The following is a 17469-nucleotide window of genomic DNA, read 5'->3' as shown; positions in this document are numbered from 1 at the left end:
ATTATACAGTCAGCATATCTTTAATCTGTACTATTTTTCACAATAACCCTTATCTCCATCTAGAACATGATACATTTACTTTTTATTTGCTTCCTCTCCACCCCCTCTCTCTCTCCCCTCCTACTCCCCAACTAGAACTTAAGTCCCATAGTACAGAAACTTTATCTACTTTTTAAGTGTTCTATCCTCATCATTTAGAACAGTTCTTGGCACACAGAAGGCTCCCAGTAAATATCTGTTGAATGAATTAACTAATGAAAAGATATAATGCTACAAGAGGTCTTTGAACTATGAACAACTTTAAAAATATCCTCCCAACCATAAAAATCAGTCACATTTCTATATACTAACCTGTAGAAACAAATCAAAATATAGCACCACTTATTCTGGCTCCAAAGCAAATGAAATGCTTAGATTTACAGAATCTAAGGATCTGAACATGCAGGATCTATATGTTGAAAATTACAAAATGCTACTGAAAGAAATCAAAGACAAAAAATGGAAGTTCATAAGCTGGAAGATTCAGCATAGTAAAGATGTCAATTCTCCCCCAAATTGAGCTACCAGCTTAATAAAATCCTATAAAAATCTTTGCAAGGTTTTTATAGACATAGACAAGCTTATTTTAAAATTTATATGGAAAGGTACAGGCTCTAGAATAGCTAAAACAAGTAAGAATAAAGTAGAAGGAATCACTCTGATATTAAGGTCTACTGTACAGCTATAGAAATAAAGACAGTGTAGTATTAATGGAGGAATAAACACATAGATCCAACGACCAGAATAGATAATCCAGAGACAGAGTCACACATTTATGCCCAATTGATTTTTTACAAAGGTGTAAAGTAATTTAAAGGAAGGAAGATAACTTTTTCATCAAATGGTGCCAGAGTGATTGGACTTCCACAGGCAAAAAAAAATGAACCTAAACCTAAACATCACACCTTATTCAAAAACTAACTCAAAATTAAGCATGTACTTCAATGTAAAACATAAAGCTATACAACTTTTAGAAAAAATAAAATAAAGTCTTTGGGATCTAGGGCTATGCAAAGAGTTCTCAGGCTGAATATCAAAGGAAGACTTGGTAACTCAGACCCCATCAAAATTAGAAACATTTGTTCTGCAAAAGATCCTGTTAAGAGGATGAAAAGCTACAGAGTGAGAGAACATACCACGTATTCAACAGTAGACTGTTATCTAGATATATAAGTTCTCTCAGAGCAACAGTTTTTAAAAAATCCAATTTGAAAATGGGCAAAAGACATGAAGAGAACTTTCACTGAAGAGGATGGACAGATGTCAAATAAGCACATGAAAATATGATTAACCTTGGTAGCTATAAGGAAAATGCACATTAAAAACACAACACCACAATGAGACATCACTATACACCCATCAAAACAGCTAAAGTACAACCTAGTGACAACCTCAAATGCTGGCAAGGAAAAACTCGAACGAACCTTTTGGCCAACCCAATGTATATCATGTTCGTGGCAGCTTTATTCATAATAACCAAACAGTAGAAGCAACCCAGATGCTTTTAATAGGATAATGGTTAAACAAACCCTGGTACATCATGGAATACTACTCAGCAATAAAAAGGTATAAACTATTGATACACACAAAACTTGAATGCATCTCCAGACTTGGAGGAATTCTTCCTGGATGACACAGCTTGACCAAGACATGGGGTCTGGTGAACCAGCAAGGTGGATTTCACTCCCCTCCCTGTCCCTTTGGTTGGGTGCTCAATGGTAAGTCATAGCCCTAGCAAAGAAGGGAATACAATTTACTCTGGGTATTATCTGTCTAAAACAGTAGGGCCCATTTGAGTTGAGAAAAAAATTTGAATTGAAAAACCATGCAAGCCTTTTTAAAAACAAAGAATGTGAGGGACTATATTTTATTTGTTGTTATTGTTTGTTTTGTTGCAAAGCATGAGTCTCTGCAGTGCATATGATCAGCCAGTATGAGAAATATATTCAGAAAACCACAAAGTCTATGGAAATTTCATAAGAATCTTCCCTTTCAATCACTAAGCATTAAAAACAAAAACAAAACGAACAAACAAAACACCTCACATCACTGGAAATTCTCATGAAGGCTGTAGTGTGAACGCTGCTACCCACACTTTGCCTGGAAAGGAAACACAAAAGACTTTTCATAATATTTCTTCTTCAACTCTAGGTTAAGTGCTAAACTGATGACTTAGAGTCGATACCAAACTCAAAATTTACAAAAGAAAAAAGTATCGCCCCCTCTTGCAAGTAGTGGTATGTATCTGCTGAAGAATCATTGTGCTCAGCTATTTGTTCATTCCTGGTATAGAGGAATAAGTACTATCTTCTCGATCCAGAAGATCACTATGAAAGCCTGGCAGTATCTTTGAAGATTTGTCAAAATTATTTAAAGTGAATAAACTGAATTGGAAAAAATATTGTTGGAATGTTCACGGATATTACTCCAGAAATTCTAGGTTTGTGATCAATATTCTTGGTGTAATTCAATGAAGAAAACAGTGTTGTGGAGGATTTCTTTGCATTTTCATCTGCAAACAGTGGCCTCTAAAACTTGCACAGTGTATGAAACATCAGCTTATTTGCCTTCCTTGATACACATCTACCATTGTTCACAAAATTTCCCTGTCAATTTGGATAAAGAATATCTTTTTCTAACCTTTTTTAAATTGAAGTATAGTTAATTTACAATGTTGTATTAGCTTCAGTTGTACAGCAAAGTGATTCAGTTATGCATATATATATATATATATATATATATATATATATATATATACTGCAGATATATATACTGCAGATTCTTTTCCCATATAGATGATTACAGAATATTGAGTAGAGTTCCTTGTGCTATACCGTAGGTCTTTATTGATTATCTATTTTATATATAGTAGTGTGTATATGTTAATCCCAACCTCCTAATTTATCCCTCCCCTCCAGCTTTCCCCCTTTGGTAACCATAAGTTTGTTTTCAAAGTCTGTGAGTCTGTTTCTGTTTTGTAAATAAGTTCATTTGTATCATTTTTATAGCTTCCACATATAAGCAATATCATATGATACTTTTTCTCTGTCTGACTTACTTCGCTTAATATGATAATCTCTAGGTCCAACCATGTTGCTGCAAATGGCATTATTTCATTCTTTTTTACAGCTGAGTAACGTTCCATTGTCTATATTATATATAATATATACGAATATTATACATAATATATACAATGGAATATTACTGTTGTTACTATAATACTAACATTACTATTACTGTGGAATATATATATACCACATCTTCTTTATCCATTTATCTGTCAATGGACACTTAGGTTGCTTCCATGTCTTAGCTATTGTAAATAGTTCTGCTACGTATGTTAAGGTGTATGTATCTTTTCGAATTATAGTTTCCTCCGGATATATGCCCAAGAGTGGAATCACAGGATCAAAGGGTAGATCTTTTTAAGGAACCTCCATACTGTTCTCCATAGTGGCTGTACAAATTTATATTCTCACCAACAGTGTAGGAGGGTTCATTTTTCTCCACACCCTCTCCAGCATTTATTATCTGTAGACATTTTAATGATGGCCATTCTGACACCTCATTGTATAGGTATAAAGAATGTCTTGATTTTAACTCTGTGTAGAAATTGCTAAAGAAAATATGCTTGATCAGTTCTGTGACAAAAGCTATAGTTTCTGCATTGTTAAAACAAGGGAGAAAGTTTACTCCAAAATGTAAAAAATAATTTTCAGAAGATTTTGGCAAATTTTCTAGAGCTATTTTGTTTTAATGCAGTAATAGAGGGAGCAAACACCATACCACTGCTTAATAGTATTGATCATGTATGTTGTGAAGTTGTGATCAAGATTAAGGACTTAAGAATAAAAGAGCTCTACATTCAAATCTAGGTTGTATCATTTGCTAGGTGTGTGATCTTGGGCAGTTACTTAATCTCTCTAATCCCACGTCCTATACTTCGCTCAACTTCATCTCTAAAATGAAGATAATAATCCTATTTCATCCAGTTGTTCTGATAATTAAATTAGAAAATCCAAAGAAGCCAAAGTTCTGTATCTTTCAAAATTAATGCAAAATGCTTAGCACAATGGGCATATGGTAAGTGTTCAAAAAGGTGTTACCTTTACTAATAGTGTCCAAACCAACTATCACTATAGGAATTGGTGCTAATATATCTTACCTGTCCATATTCTGTGAAAAATCTTCTCAAGGAGAACATTAAATTATATTTAATTTTTCTGGAAATTGAATCCAGACAATATTTTCCTGTCATGATGCTGAAATTTCCCATTTTGAATGCTATGAGGAACCATATTCTTAATCAGTTTCAATCTGTTCCAGGGTCTACCTAAGAAGTTTTGAAATCAAGTGCAACTTGATCATTTTAGACAATTGCTAGAAAATCACTACAGAGAGAGAGATCAGCTTCTCTTTTCCCACAAACTTAACACTGAAATTGATCTACACTCTGTTCACATTTCAATACTTCCTTGGATAGAAAATCTTGTAACAAGCAAGCAAAGTCAAGCCTCAAATTTATATCACGTGATAAAGTCAAGAAATAAATCTTTTGATGTAAAGTTTATTTTACCATTATCTTAATTTTTAAGTCATGTTATATATATATTTTTAAATTTTCTATAATATAAAAGAAGGACATAACATTTTGTTTATATAAAAGAGTACAGGTTTAGAAAGCCTGAGAAAACTGATCTGAGCCTATGAATACAGTAATATTCAGCACAATCTGAATCTGTTTATTATAAGGACAACTTTCTTCTAACTGTGGTAAATGTAGTTTTTTGCCTGTGACTTTTCAAAGTTGAAAGCACAAGCATCAGAATGAGTATTCTATATCAGAAAATGAAGCCTTCCTAAATTCCATACTCTTACAGATCAAATTTGACCTTAGTCAAATATAGTTCCCAACCATATTCACAACACCTGGAAAATATTAAACTGATATAGCACTAAAAATTAAAGTGCATGAATATATATATATATTTAATCCTTTAATTTTTTTCTGACATATTCTTTTTTTTTTGCCAAGGGCCATCTCTATAAAATGTAGAGCTGTTGTATTTCTCAAACCATGTTTTCCAAATCAAAACCATTTTTTTACAGAGATTTCTATTCACCCCAAGGGGCAATTCCATTAAGCTCTATTTTCCTGGCTATGACCTAGAATTTACAAATCTGAGTATAGCTTAAGATCTAAATATTTGTGAATCACTCCTGTATTGTAAACAATTTTTGCATACTAGATTTTCCCATGATTACTTGAACTATTAAGATGTGTAATCCATCACACAGAAAGCTGTAGAATTCTACTTGTTAACATTCTGGAGCCGTTTTTACAATATAATGGATTTTTGTGTTTTGCCAATGGTGAGTCCTTTAACAAGGTAATTACTACAAATTGTACCATTATTAGCATCAAGGGACATATTCATGGAACACACATCAACCCTCTTATAGAAGTCATGCATTTGTTAGCATGGCAAAATGAGGGACAATGGAATGGAAAATCTATTTATAGGTGAGAGCCCAGGAAAACCTCTTGGGAACACATATACCACTTTGGATAACTATTCAAGGGCATTTTTTATTTAAAAAATTGTACAAGGTCAAAAATATATAGATCGAAGAACAGGACTTTCAGATAATAATTCAAGGACAGAATTTCAGATGCAGTCTATCAAATTAAGCAAAGGTTATATGCATATTTGAGGTATTTTATATGCATTTGGGAAAAATCCAAGATTTGCATAATCCTTAAAATTTCTTATCTCAAGTATTACTCACAAGGTCATCTTTTGATGAACTGTAATGAGCAAGATTACAGTTCTCTTTGAATTTTAGTTTGCAAACGAAAACTGTCACATTCAGAAAGAGGTTAGATCTCTCCAGCAGCTCATACAGGGACATAACCAATGGTACAAAGACCCAGACAAATTACTCCCCCAGGCCAGTATTGGGTTTTATATGAGATCACCACGGTTTATTTTACTGGTAGGAGTAGTTACTGGGTCATAGTTTAGCTAATTCCAAATTTGTTTTTAACTCCATCTGTTAAGAAATTCTTGCCAACTCATCATCAACACACACACACACACCCCCCCCCCCACATGCTAACCCCCAGGTATCTAGTTATAGAACACCACTCTGGTCAATCAGGATCCCCAATTATGACCCAATCTTCATATCTCCCCATCAAATTGTGTCCTTTTGTAGTCCTACTCTATTAGGATACTACTTTTTATTATATGTGTATGCCAATAGGTGGTAATCAATTAATTAAATCAACTAATGGGTTACTTTGCCAAGCAACCGTAACTTCTAGTATTCAATCTTATGAAACAGATATTATTATTATTATGCTCACTTCATAATTGAGAAAACTGAGACTCAGAAAAATGGCACTCAAACCCAGGTCTTCCAACTAAAGAAATCCTATGTACTTTCAATTACATAATCGTGTTTTAGAATATAATAGATGTTTTGTTCAAATAAATTAGGAAAATGCTGGGTTAGATAAAAATTAACAGTTTTTTCACCATAGGGATTCTCAGAACTAGTGAGTTTTACAAATATCTATGGAGGATAATATATATACTAGTTCCAAAATGTATTAAATGTAGTTACCCTTTCTCTCCACTCAGACTATCATATAGGACTAGTATTCTCCTGAATGTACTTTGGGAAAAACTGCACCAAAACATATGTGTTTTTCTGTTTAATTAATTTATTGTACTTAAAGAGCCTGTACATTTTGCAGACTGATGTTCTTCCTCAGTTCAGTAAAATTTTCTTCTATTATATCTTATTTATTATCTTTGTCTTATCCTTCTATTCTCTACATACAGTATTTTGGGAATTCTTATTATATATTTATCTTTTCTCTCATCTTTTTCATCGTGATAATATTTTTTGGCATCATCTATGGATTTCACCTACCTCACTAACTCAATTTTGGGGGAGTATATAACTTGCTAGTTATTACCCAATATTTATTTTATTTTATTTTTATTGTGGTAAAATATATACACCATTTACTATTTTAACCATTTTTAAGTGTATTAAGTCTATGGTATTAAGTACATTCACACTGCTGTGCAGCTATCACCATGATCCATCTCCAGAACTTTTTCCATCTTCCCAAACTGAAACTCTGTATACTTCAAACACTAACTCTCCATTCCCTCCTTCCCAGCCTCTGGAAACCTCCATTTCACTTTATGTCTCTGTGAATTTGACTGCTCTACTGCCTCATATAACTAGAAGCATAGAGCATTTGTCCTTTTGTGAGTGGTTATTTTACTTAGCAAAATGCTTTCAAGGTTCACCCACATTGTAGCATGTGTCAGAATTTCCTTCCTTTTTAATGCTAAATAGTATTCCATTGTATACATATATACCCTATTTTGTTTATCATTGATCCATTAGTGGACATTTGGGTTGCTTTCCTGCTGTGCTATTTTCCACAGCAGCTACAACACTTACATTCCCACTAATGGTGCACAAAGATTCCAATTTCTCCACAACCTCTCCAACACCTGTTATTTTCTTTCTTTTTTGTTGTTTGTTTCTAATAGCCACCTTAATGGGTGTGAAGTGATTTATGTTTTAAGGAATGATTCAAATACTGATTTTGTAGCCCCATGAGGGCACAGACTGGTTTACCATACGATCGTGGGTACCTAGGAGAGCATGTGATACGTACTGGATGCTTAGTAAGCATTTATTATATAGTAAGAGAGAAGATTAGATTCAAGAAGAAAGCCTAGAAGGGAAAGATGAGTTTGTATTTTGTCCAGTGGTGAAGTGGGAGCCATTGTAAATTCAGAAAAAGTAAATATTTGAGGTGAGAAGTGGGCATTCGTTTGGGGAAAATTTTTCTGGAGGTGAGTCCATAAAGGAAACAGCAAGACCAGTCAAGAATTCATGAGAGAATAAAGTAGAGTAAAATCAACCCAAAAGGGTTTGATAAAAGAGAAGAAATAAAATGTGACTCTAAGTTTAGCATCTTGGATAATTGTCTAGCAAGAGAGCCACTGACAGAAATTTTTAAATTGAACGTAAAGACAATGCACTTTCTATTCTCCTGCTATTATTCTTAGGCAAATTAGCTCAGTAATCCCTTGGTCCATCCATTCTACTTCTGCTAATGCCCTTTCCCAAAGTTATATTGGGACATGAATGTGCTGGTTTTTGTTTTCACAAATTGGCAGGCCCTTTTGACTCCATCACTGACCCAGCTTATAAAACTCTAGCTTCTTCTACAGGAACCTTCTCAAATTTCTTTTCCTATCCATTTTATCTAAAGCAGTGCCTCCAATAAAATATCCTCTTTGGGCAAGCCATGCCCACAAATGCAAGTAAATGATTTCTTCAGTACTTGTTCATTTGTTACATCCTCTCTATGACTTTCTTCATAAATATTGTTTGTGAAACTGTGAACTCCCACAGAAAAAAAGACCATTCTTAGCATGCTTTCGAAAAGCCTCAAACCTGATACCCTAGACAAAACCATGTTTAACAGGCTGTGCCCTTCCTGATTAAGTTACACACCTCAGAATACACTTGTAAACTCCTTGATTCACCTGAAATAATCAATAGTGGGCATTCTGAATCTCCCCAGGCATATATAAACTTAAGAATTCATCACACAGTTTTGAGGACAAATACCTGAGCTTAAAACCCAACATTTTCAGCAAAATAATAATATCAAAATTTGACTATATATGATTTGCTTGATTATCCATATTAACGGTAGACAGAGACAATATGAACCACAGAAAATTTCCAAATCGTATTTTAGGGAAAAAAAAGTTGGCCTTTTCTATCACCTTGAATCAGAGTTATAAGAAATCAGATTTATACACTCAAGTTTTATCTCATTTCATATCCTCAGAGCTCTTCTCACCAGCTAACTAACTATCAGTTAGTGCACACTGTGAGCAGGTACTCTGTTCAGCACTTTATATGCACTATCGTATTTAACTTTTGGAAATGGTTCCTATTATCCTCAGTTCACAGCTTTAAAAAAAACTGAGGCTTAGTGAGAAAAATAATTTACTCAAAATAAATTCCTGAGAAGTGGCAGAGCCACTCCAAAAATATATAACAAAATAGAAAAATCAAATGAAGCATAATTTTCTGAGTATTCGGTTCCTAAAACATTGACCGCTATTGCTGAATATCTGATGGTTTTTCTTAGTCCAACTGGAAATGGGATGGTAGACGAGAAGGGGAGTGAAACGTAAGAATGCAAAGTTTAAAAGGAAGATAAGTACTAGGTCAGAGGTCCCTGCCTTGTTCAGACCTGTTTTGCTTGGCTGGCTCTGAGTCAAAAGGGATTTGCAGAGCAGTCCACACAGAACACAGTCCCATCTTGTATACAGAGCACAGATACTATGCAATCAGCAGTTTTGTGTCAAATATATTATATGATACTCCAACAGCCTTTAGAGGTTGACTTGTCTGATGGATATTATTCTCACCTGGTGTAGTGCTGGTGGGCACTGAAAACTGATAGTGACTGAATCCCAATCAGACTTGAGAAAACTAGTTTCTTTGCCCAAGACCTCACAGCTAGCAAGGAGCTACACTGTATCTAAAACCCCAAACAGCTTCCTACTACATCATGCCAATTCACTTCTAGTGACAGCAACTTCCTCAATTCATAAGCAGAGACTCCCATTAAGTGGGTCAGTGTTTCTGTTTATATTAACCTCCTGTTCTCATTAGTCACACAGTTGTGTAAGGAAGCCTCTGAAAGGTTAACTCTCCAGTTACTTTTCCAGTACCATGCAGTTATTTAGAAGCAGATTCGCATCTGGTATAATTATAAAGAATAATGTCTTTAAAAGCAAACAGGCCTAGGTTCAGATTCTGATCTTACCATTGAACTAGGAGTGTGACTTAGGGCAAGCTATGGAACCTCTCTAACCATCTGCTTTGTCATCTGTAAAATGGAAGTAGTAACAGTGCTTTCTTTATAGGTTTAAGAATTAAAGGTAATTGCAAATATTATGTAGCCCTGATTACGTGCCCTGCAACAAGCCTCACAGGTGGACAGAGTACTATTTTCCTAACACATAAGAGTAAAAGGCAGAGATAGGTTAAATAACTTGCCCAACATCCCATAACAGTAAGCGGGGAGTTCAGATTCAACCACAGACTACCTGGCTCAGAAGCCTATTACCACTACATTACTGTAATATAAATTATTTAGCATAGGAACAGAATATATTAAACACTCAACTCAGAGCTCTTTCAATTACACCATGCTTATTCTTCCCCATTTCTAGAAGTGCCAAAAGAATGACATCCCATAATGTTTTGCAAAGTGGCACAGCCAGATTGCTCAGTCCCTAGTTAATTTCAACGTGCTGCATAAAATCAACTCTTCTGGTAGGAAACAAACAATGATAGAAAAAGTCTTCATTCATTCCTCCTTTGTCCGAAACACCCCAATCTCAGGAGGCTCAGAGTAGCTGAGTCCTCCAGAGGATAAATTTTAAAATTATTAGAAAGCAAATTATATGGCATGGCAAGGATCCAAGTACTGAACTATGCATAGCCTAAAGGGAGAAAAATACTTGTAGAAAGAGAACTTAAAGAGAAAATTTTCAAATAGTCCATTAAATATAATTGTGTTTGCTTTCTGACAATAATTTTTAAAATATCTTGAAGTCATAAATTTTCCCTACTATGCCTCAACTTAAAGTTAAATTTTGTAATTTACCTTTCCATTTAAATTGAGTGTCTCGGACTTTCCTGGTGGTGCAGTGGTTAAGAATCCGCCTGCCAATGCAGGGGACACGGGTTCGAGCCCTGGTCTGGGAAGATCTCACATAACGCGGAGCAACTAAGCCCGTGCGCCACAACTACTGAGCCTGCACTCTACAGCCTGCGAGCCACAACTACTGAAGCCCGCGCGCCTAGAGCCCTTGTTTCACAAGAGAAGCCACCACAATGAGAAGCCCGTGCACCGCAATGAAGACTAGACCTGGCTCTCCGCAACTAGAGAAAAGCCCGAGTGCAGTAATGAAGACCCAACGCAGCCAAAAATAAATAATAAAATAAATTTTTTAAAAAATCTATGCATTTAAAAAATAAATAAATAAATAAATAGAGTGTCTCTTCAATTTTCAAAATAGCTTACCTTCAAGTTACTTCTCTTTAATATCCAAATACTACCTTCTTTGACAGTATTTATAATTTGGAAGATAATGAAGACATAACAAGCATGGATGAGTTTTATTGCAAAAATAGGAAAAAAGAGTCTCCCAAGCAGAGACTCTAAGGAAATTACTGTATAACTCAGTGGCTTCTATGATGAATGGCTGATCAAACTAGTCTTCACTTTTCAAGATTAATTTTGTTTTTTAGTGAGAAGTTTTATGAACAGATGGAATTGTCCCTGCCTTGCTAGAAGGACCATGGTGTAAGTTATGGGTTAGCTTGTTAAAACAGAAGTATATTCAAGTTAGAGTAAGTTTTTGTGTGACCCAATGCAGTTGACAAAGATTAAAGACCAATCAAGACACAGAATGACACTCTTTAGCTTTATTGTATGGGCAAAATGCACACATTTGGCTCCAAATTTGATTTTACATTCTTGGGATAATCTTAAAGCAAAATGACTAATTACTATCTAATTTATACCTTGTTTTCCTTTGGGTACAAATACTAGGCACCTTTTCATTTCTTCAGCATTATCTGTCCAACCTAATTTCTACCCTAACTGAAATCTTAATTCTCTTCTTTGATAGCATAATTGCTTCCATGGAAATAATAAAAGATGTGAGAGTATTCTCTGCTACAGGTGAAAATAATCACAACATATTGATAAGCCATCTTAAAATACCATTTTCATGTAAATGACCTTATAGCTGAAGAGAGAAAGGAGAGAAATAGAAGCAAACAAAGTGGCATTCAGAAAGCAGAAGTGCTTGAAATAAAACATTTTTCAATGGTTTCAGTGATGTTAAGGAAGGGTCAAATTGAGAAAGAATGTCAGATATCCATGCCTCTTGATTAGAATTTGTAAATAAATAATATTTCTTTAAAATTTACTGAGGAAGAAAGGAAAAGAGTTCCCTATTCCAGGAATACAATTAATTGATTTGGTTTCTGTGTCCCTTTGCAAATTCTTCAGGGACAAAATGAGATATATGGAGTTAAAAATAAGAAGTGATTCTGGAGCTTGTCTATAGTACTAGAAATGCTATGTGAATTTTTAGACAGAGTCTTCTAGACAATGTTTACAAACTTAAATTTAAGGAATAAAATTTGGACCCTGAGACGGAAGGGGTTATCACCTTAACATATACCAACTCCATTCACTTTCAACTCCTATGTTACCATACATCTCCTGAGGGCCCAGCAGCTGTTGTTACCAGCAAGCAAAATATACTTGGAGGGCATGAGTCAATGAATTATAAATCAGCTCCATTTGGGGCCTGACTCAGAGGACATCATTGATGGGCCCTATGGCAAGGAACTAAGTGAGGTGGATCGCAGAGAAGGCTTGCCTTCAGAGATCCTTAAGCCCCTGTAAGGGGTGGGTGGGTCTATGATATCCCTAGTGAGATGCAGGGTCTCTCTGGTCTCTAAGATTTACAGAAGAGATGATATGTGGATTGAGGTTTCTAGGCAAACAAGGAGAATGGGCAGCTAGAAGCTTCCCTCCCATATCTTAAAAGAGCATTGACAACCTACCTGTTGCTATAACACACATAACTACTTCTTACCACTGTGGGTATCTCTCAAAAAAAAAAAAAAAAAAAAAAAGAGAAAACACAATGACCAATATCAGAAATGAAAGAGATCACTACAGATTCTACAAACCTTAAAAGGAAATAGGGCATATTAAAAAAATATGATGCCAATAAATTTGATAATGTAGATGAAACTGACAAATACCCTGAATGACACAAATTATCAAAACTGACTTAGGACAAAATAGATTATCATAATATTAATATCTAAATATTAAATACTAACCACCAAGTAACTGAACTCATAACTTAAAACCTTCCTACAAAGAAAACTGTAGGCTTGGGTAACTTCATTGGTGAATTCATGCAAACACTTATAGATGAAATAATACAATCTTACACAAGTCTTTCCAAATATAGTGGAGAATGGAATACTTTATAACATTTTACAAGGTCAACAAGCACAACTCATATGAAAATCTGACAAGGATATTATAAAAAAAGAAAATTGCAAACCAATATCCTGTATGAATTTGGACCTGGAAATCCTTAATAAAACTAATAAGTCAAACCCAGTGATATGTAAAAAGTCAATTCATCATAAGCAATTAGAGTTTATGTTAGGAACATGAGATTGGCTTTTTATTTGAAAATCAATCAGCATAATTCACCACATTAAAATAGTAAAGGAAAAAATTAAAATGTGATTATTACAGTAAATATGGAAAAACCATTTAACAAAATTCTATACCCATTCATGATAAAAAGAAAAAGTTCTTAGCAACTTGGGAATAAATGGTAACTTTCTCAACCTGATAAAAGTTGTCTACCAAAACACCCAAAATGCTACAGTTGCTAGCATATTTAACAATGAAACACTGAATGCTTTGCCTTCCGAAGATCAGAAACAAAGTAAGGATATACATTCCCACCACTTCTATTCAATATTGAACTGGCATTCTATGGAGTGCAACAAGGCAAGAAAAAGAATAAAAAACATAAGGACTGAAAAGGAAAAAGTAAAGTAACCTCTATTCACAGATGATATGATTATTCATTTAGTAAATCTTAAGCGTCTATGAAGCAAATATGAGAACAAATAGATGAATTTATTAAGGTTGCAGGATATAAGGTCAATACACAAAGTCAACTGAATTCTTGTATATCAGCAACAAACAACTGGAAAATGAAATCAAGGAAATGATACCATATACAATAACATCAAAAAACCTGAAATACTAAGGGATAAATTTAATAAAAGATCTCAAGATCTGTACACTAAATACTACAAAATATTGTTGAAAGAAATTAAAGACAATTTAAGTAAATAAAGTGTTATAGTATGTTGAAGGATTCAATCTTGCAAAGATGCAAATTCTCCCTCAAATAATCTATAGATTCAAGACAAATCAATTCAAACCTAAACAGGTATTTTGAAGAAATTGATAAACTGATTCTAAAAATTTGACAATAGAAAATAGTTAAAGCAATGTGGAAAAGGAAGAACAAAGTTGGAAGACTTATACTAGCGTTTCGATACTTTCTATAAAACTGTTTTTATTAAGACAGTGTGATATTGATGTAGATATAGCAAAATAGATCAATGGAACAGAATAGACAGTCCAGATATAGATCCATAATTATGGAGACAACTGGTTTTCAGTAAACATACCAAAGCATTTCAATGGAGGAAAGGAATGTCTTTTCAACAAATGGTGCTGGAACAACTGGATATCCATATGGAAAACAAATGGACCTTATCATGATGCTTATCTTACCATACACAAAAATTAATTTTAGATGGATTACAGATTAAAAGTGAATGTTAAAATTATAAAATTTCTAGGAAAAAACATAGGAGAGTATTCACAAACTTGAAGTAGGCAAAAATTTCTTACATAGTTCACAGAAAGCACTACCCATAAAAAATTACTAAGTTGGAATTCATGAAAATTAAAAATTTATTATCAAAAGACATTGCTAAGAAAATGAAGAGACAAGAAGTGAACTAGGAAAAATATTTGTTATGCATGTATCTGACAAAAGGACCAGTGTCCAGAATATGTAAAGAATTCTGTAAACCAATCAAAAAGCTGACGACACCAAATGCTGATGAGGATGCAGAGCAATGGAAACCCTGATTCACTGCTTCTGGGAAGCAGAATGCACAGCCACTTTAAACAGTAATTTGACATTTTCTTATAAACATATACTTACCATATAAATCAGCAATTCTACTCATAAGTATTTATACAGGGGAGTTGAAAATTTTGGTTCAGACAAAAACCTGTACACCAACGTCTATAGTAGCTTTATTCATTATTGTCAAAAACTGGAAACAACAAGATGTCATTCAACAGGTGAATGGATAAACAAACTGTGGTATATCTATGCAATGAATTACTACTCAAGTGATTCATACAATAAGATGGGTGAAACAAGTGTATTTTGCTAAAGAAAAGAAGCCAGACCAAAAGTCTACATATATAAGCTTTCAACTATATGACATGAAGAAAGCAAAACTATAAGAATGAAAGACAGATAGTGGTTTCTAGGAGTTGGGAAGTTGAGAAGAAATAGACAATAAAGCTACATAAAGGAATTTTAGGGTGATGGAACTATTCTGTATGGTACTGGGGTAATGGATTCATGACCCTATGCGTCTGTCAAATCCCCATTGAACTGTATAACACAAAAAGTAACTTCACCATATGCAAATATTGAAAATGCAACCATATGTCAGGTGATTACTGGAGGGAACACAAACTGTGATAAATGAGTCTAACTGTATTAAATACATATGACATAACATCACTAAAGGGGATGTACATAAAAAGTTGTTGACCTAAATGACTTTGGAAAACTGTTGACCTAAATGACTTTGGAAAACTGTGCATTTGCTAGACAGTTTAAGTACAAAAACAAAATGATTTATAAGCAAATACTAACTCTAGTTGGCAAATTTGTTTCTTACAGGGGTGTAGGTTAGCAATTGTGAAACTGCATGTATATTAGATTTGAAAAATTAGTAAATAAATTGTGATAACAGGATTCAGGTTTCTTACTGTTTGAGAGAGAAGTTAGAAATAAGCAAGTGACAGGGGTTGGAGCAGGGAGGATTAGAATGAATTCTGTGACGCTGGATTAGAATCATCAATGTCAACATGAATTCATGTGTATTTTTAAGTATATACAAATAGATAAATATAAATATATGGATGCATATTTGTCCAGATCTTGCTTTCTAATACCTTTGTCCAATAAAAGGAACCAGGGTTCCTTGAGGCAAAGGTTGAATTTAGGGCTGGTTCAAGGAAAATACAAGATGACCCTGGAGCATTTTATGCTAGAAAATAATAAAGCACAAAAAAGAAAAACAGTAACAAAGAGAAAAAGAAGATGGAAAAGAAAAAAATGTTGAATATCCAAAGGATGTAGGAGTCAACTTAAAAGAGTTCTCGGTGGCTAAAGCTGGAATAATTTGAGCAAAATAACAACAACAGTATTAGATTATAATCCAAAGAAAAGAAATATCTACAAATCCATACAGATATAAATAAATGTCAGTAATAAATGGGGGAGAAGGAACAAATCTTTCTCACAGAAAATTTCAAATAATGTATGTAGATACTTCCTCTTTCAGGAGGTGGAGCTTAATTTCCCTCCCCCTGAGTGTGAGATGGACTTAGTGAATGGATTCTGAAAAATAGAGTTTGGAAAAAGAAAAAGAGTAAATTTACAGTGGAAACTGGGCAGACTAACTTAAACAAGTGATCAAGGCTAACATCACCAGTAAGTCATGTTGAGATCATTTGTCATCAGACATAATGTGAAGAGAAGGGAGCTTCATCTGTGTGATAGCCTTCCAAAAATCCACAACTCTAGTCTAATCATCTAATCATGAGCAAACACCAGATGAGCTCAAACTCAGGAACATGTTACAAAATACATGCCCAGTAGTACTTTTCAAACTATCAAGGTCATGAAAAACAAAAACAGAAACAAAATGATTGAGAAACTGTCACATATCAAAGGAGACTAAAGAGACATGACAACTCAATGCAATGTGGTGTTCTGGATTTGGTCCTAGAACAGAAAAACACAGTGAGTCAAAACTAGAGAAATCTGAATAAAGTACAGACTTTAATGAATAATAAGGTATAAATATAGGTTCATTAATTGCAGCAACTGATGAATTTGAATAAAGTCTGCAGTGTAGTTACTAGGATTGCACCAGTGTTAACTTTTTAGTTTTGACAAATATACCGTGGTTATGTAAGATGTTAACATTAAGGGAAGCTGGGAGAAGGACTCAAGCTGTAGGGGAACTCGATGGTATCTTTGCAACTTTTATGTAAATCAAAAATTATCCCAAAATAAAATTTAAAATACACAAACAACTCCCCCCCAAACTGGCAGAAGACGCCACAGTTACCTCACAAAAGAAGAGACAGAATGAAGCAAATGAGAAGTACTTAATTTTTTTAACATCATTAGTTGGCAAGGAACTGCAAATTAAAACCACACTGAGTTATCATTTCACAAACACTAGAATGGCTTGAATTACAGAGACTGACAGTAGAAAGTATTGCAAGCATGTGAAATAACCAGAACTTTCACACATTCTGGCGATACTGTAAAATGATAAAAACTCTTCAGAAAACTGGAAGTTACTTATAAAGTTAAGTGTAAACTTAGGATAGGACTCAGCAATTCC

At 34.1% G+C, this 17469-nt stretch overlaps 1 protein-coding gene across 1 annotated transcript in view; it reads right to left on the bottom strand.

The window, feature by feature from the left end:
• KCNK2 (potassium two pore domain channel subfamily K member 2) overlaps positions 1 to 17469 on the bottom strand; it is a 243378-nt gene that overhangs the window by 191331 nt on the left and 34578 nt on the right. The gene's annotated exons all lie outside the window — the stretch shown is intronic.

This window comes from Balaenoptera borealis (genome assembly GCF_965194805.1).
Source record: "Balaenoptera borealis genome assembly, chromosome: 1".
NCBI lineage: Eukaryota > Metazoa > Chordata > Mammalia > Artiodactyla > Balaenopteridae > Balaenoptera > Balaenoptera borealis.
This window is presented reverse-complemented; position numbering and strand designations above follow the sequence as displayed.